Raw genomic sequence first — 4,920 nt, forward strand, 5'->3', positions numbered from 1 at the left:
TGTAAACTGAAATAAAAATAAAAACTAACATAAATGGAAACTAATCTAAAATACAAAAATGTAATGACTCCAGAACTACCTAAAATAAAATAATAATGCCTACAAATGAATTGTATCTGTAGTTTAAGTTTCTGACACACAGTATAGGCCTATTTTAAAATGTGAAACCTTTAAAACGAGCTATCTATTCGCCCATCTGCCTGTTGGCAAGCACCTTGAACAATCAAGAAAAGCCTCAGTAATCACACTGAACACCCTCACAACGATCTAGTGATGCCTTAGCAACCACCCCAGAGTTATTATCATTGACAAAAATTACTGTTAATGAAAACATTTTCATTCACTGAAATATAAATAAAACTAACATAAATGGAAAAACTGAAACTCAAATAAAATACTTTTTCATGACTCCAAAACTACCTATTTTAACCACTATGTGCTGAAGAAATTATGAGCTAGTTTTACATTGTGAATGATGTTTGTTTGAGCTCAGTCATCCTGAACATCCTGTACTTGTATGTGCTCAGTTCCAGAAGAGCAGTTAAGGAGTCTCTTTACCCTCTGAAGCTCATTTTCCCCACACCAAATCATCATTACCCCGTCATTTTCACACCAGCTGATTTTTACTCTACAGTAAACATCAGACATCAGATGTTTCAATGCAGATCAAATGAAATCACCTTTCCCAAGTGGGAATTTTGGTAATATTCAATATTTTACTTAATGTTTGACTAATGAAAATGCTCTTATCTACAATCTATGTGACATTGTGGTCTTTATTTATCTTGAGCAAGTGCTGGATGTGTTTTAGACCTTTGTTAAGAGAGAATTTATGTGATTATATTATTATAAATATGAACAGTAAGGTTATAGCCAGCTTTATGAAACATTATTTGCAAAAGCAAACAGTATAATGCACAAGACTTAAAAAGTGAAATGTGTAATTTGTGTGCCACTGGCATCGCCAAACATTTTCCATAAGTTAAACATAAGTTAATTTAGACATTTAGAGTATACTGTGTAAAGATTGCTTCAAAGCTAAAGGACATGGACTAAAAGCCACAAAAGAACAATTTTTATTTTATGGGGTCTTTAAAACTTAAAGGTTAGGGGCTTGTTCAGATCCCTAACACAAAGTATGAGCAATAGTAAAAGCAAGTACCACTAATCGTCAATCTGAAAAACTCCTAAAATTGGTGTAACAATGTTGCCTCTGTGCGTGTTTGAACTGATCTTTCAGTCTTCACTGTTAACAGTTGCTTAGCCTTGGATCTATGATATCACTCACGTCACAAGAACACCACAATCATTAGTGCTGTCAGACCCCATAATCTCTTTTGAAGATTTCTAATAATTACTAACAGCCCAATGCTGAGAAATTTTTTCTGTTCTTCAATTCTAATTTGAAGCCCTTTTCTCACACACTTCTTATATCAGACTCTGCTGAGTGGGTCAGAGTGACCAGGTGTGTTCTTGTGCTCCTTCTGCTGCATCTCCAAGGCATTATTTCTGGTCACCTTGACAACTGACAACTACTCAACTTTAATGAGATATCACATGTGATCTCAAACTCTGCCTTTAAAATCACACAAAAAAGTTGGATCTTATGGTACCAGAATAAGAATATTCAGATTATAATCATTTTTATAAAGGTAATATTGTTAAAATATATACATATATATTTAATTGAATTGAACTGAATTGAATTTACTTTAATTTTTACCTTCAATTTGTGTTGGGGTCCTGATCACACTGTCAGGTTTTTATCGCTTACATAACATAATACACAAGCCCAATATATATATATATATATATATATATATATATATATATATATATATATATATATATATATATATAATCTGAGAATCATATCCAACACTGGATGATCTAAATCAGTAATACAACAGGTAATCAAAACTTTTATTACATGTTTTGTATGAGATAATGTATTTCTCATCTGGATGACATAGATAACATTTAATTGATGCATTCAAGCAGCCTGCTGTGGAGGTCGGAGGGTTGGTAGTCAGCCAGAAACCGCTGATAAAAGCCCTTTACCTCAGCTCTCCACTATTTCTGACCCATTCCCAGGCAGAGTAATAGCACTGGCTAAATTAAATCTGTAGGTGGGCTGCACTCCACACTGGTGGTAGGTGAGAAAACAAGGTGTGAGGCTTTCGAGAGGTCAGGTTGAACTATGAGAGAAACACCCCTGCTTGTTTCTGTGAGGCCTGAGGCAAAAACTAAACCACATACAAAACACCCACTGCAACTGGGTTTAAAATATCTCAAAAAGAGTGTTGGAGAAGATGCCTATTAAAGACACCTCTGGCCTGAATAGAATAAAATCATTGTTTTGTGTAGAAACTACTTGTCTAATGGAGTAAAACAGTGACTGCCTACGTTTCAGCTGTCTTTGTTCTGGAAGTATTTTTCTGATTAATTTAATGGATTTTTTTAAACATTCTTCAATAAAGAGTTCTAAATCTTATATCAAACCAACTAGCACCGATATGAGGCACATCCTTACAACATATATATATATATATATATATGCATTGCATGCGTGTCTGTGTTTGTTTATGTTTGTTTTAAGTTAAGTTTGACATTGAACTTATGCTTACTGTTCAACCAGTTCCTGCCTCCTCCTTGCCTGTCCTTATACTGTTACTATATATATAGATATATATTAGGAACACAATGGTCCTAATAAAGTACCTACATTTTCTGTTCTTGACTGACAGAAGTGGAACCCAACATGGTCTTCTGCTGTTGTAGCCCATTCGTCTCAAGGTTCAACATGTTGTGCATTCTGAGATTCTATTCTGCTCACTACAATTGTACAGAGAGGTTATCTGAGTTACCGTAGACTTTCTGACAGCTCCAACCAGTCTGGCTATTCTCCATTGACCTCTTTCATCAACAAGACGTTTCTGTCAGCAAAACTGCCGCTCACTGGATGTTTTTTGTTTTTGGCACCATTCTAAGTAAATTCTAGAGACTGTTGTGTGAAAATCCCAGGAGATCAGCAGTTACAGAAATACTCAAACCAGTCCGTCAGGTACCAACAATCATGCCACGCTCCAAATCACTGAGATCACATTTTTCCCCATTCTGATGGTTGATGTGAACAGTAACTGAAGCTCCTGAACCGTATCTGCCTGATTTTATGCATTGCTCTGCTACCATACGATTGGCTGATTAGATAATTGCATGAATAAGTACGTGTGCAGGTCTTCCTAATAATGTGCTCAGTGAGTTTGTATACTGTATATATATATATATATATATATATATATATATATATATATATATACTGTGTATATAAGTAGTTTGAGAGTGTTGGAAGACCATCTCAATTACATCACAACGCTTCATTAGATTTGACGGTTTCTGCTGACCTTTTTTGCCTCAATTTCCATTTTAGTGGTTACAGCGGCTTCTCTGATTGGTGGATCTCTCCTCAGGATAATGGGTAGTGCAGTTCTTTACAAGGAATTTAGCTACTAAAACATTTTTCAGGAGTAAAGTTGAAATCACACTGCACTAAAAAATATTTTTGTTGTTAGATCAATTTACTTAATACGAACTAAAGCAACACAAGTGTAGAACATTTTGTCACAATTTGGTTTCATTGCATGCAATCTATTGAAATATTAAAATGGATAACTTAGCAGTACAACATAAAGCTGTTGACTTCTAGGTAATGATTATGCGTATAAAAACAATAGATTTTTAGAAACAATATAAGTTTATTGGATAATATACATATACTGTATATATAGTTTGAGAGTGTTGGAAGACCAGCTTAATTACAGTACGTCATCCACAACATGAGAGTTGACGGTCAATGCAAAATCACACTGCACTCAAAAAAAAATTTTTTTTTATATATTTTAAATTATATATATATATATATATATATAATTTAAAATATAAAAAATTTTTTTTGGAATATATAATTTTTTTTATTATTTTTTTTTTTAACTTAATTTACTTAACTAAAATTAACCAAAGCAACACAGTTCTAGAACATTATGTCACAACTTGATTTCATTGCGTTCAGTCCATTAAATTTGTAAAATGAAAGTTTACTCATTCACGTAGTCCCAACTCAAATGGATTACCTTTTGTGGCGTTATTGTAGCTTTGATGGAAATGGGCAGGAGATTTCCAAATCCCAGCATGCTTTGCATGGGACTGGTTGGGGAGAACAATTGTTGAAATTAAGTGTTATTTTATACATATTTGAGCAAAATGAGAATAGGAGGAGATTTGTTAATGTTTGATGTTCTGTAATGTTGGTATGTAAAAATATTGTTTGTTCTACTGAAGTTTTGGTGGTTACCGTTGTGGTGAAGAATGGCGCTAATGGTTAGGTTAAGATTGGACTGTTCCATATTGACAATATTAGCGAATTGTGCACTGCTTAACATTAAAAATAGTTATATTTAAATGAACAGAGCAGTAGTTTTACTTTTCCTACATTTGCTTACTAAACATGTGCTAATAGTAATGTAACTGAACATAGTAAGGTTAATTAACATGAGTTAATTTATTTAACGAAACATAGTTTCAAGTAGTACCTAAATAAATTTACATTTGTACAACACGGAACAAATTCATTCAAATAAATATTTTGTTAAAACTGCTATAGTATATTAATTTGACCTAATCCAACTAAATTATGTTGTTTTAATGGAACTGACTCATTCTAACTGTAAACTTTATGTGTAAAACGGTTTATAAATCAAGTAAATTAGGTAAATGACATCACTCAACAACCACACAGCTTATAGTTACATTCATGTTACTTCTACAGATCAGTTTCTCCAAAGAGATAATGATTGGAGTTTTATTTCTCGAACCCTACTGCTGTGCCTTATAGTACCAGTGACAACTGAATATGAGGGACTT

This window comes from Myxocyprinus asiaticus, chromosome 18, assembly GCF_019703515.2.
Source record: "Myxocyprinus asiaticus isolate MX2 ecotype Aquarium Trade chromosome 18, UBuf_Myxa_2, whole genome shotgun sequence".
Classification (NCBI taxonomy): Eukaryota; Metazoa; Chordata; class Actinopteri; order Cypriniformes; family Catostomidae; genus Myxocyprinus; species Myxocyprinus asiaticus.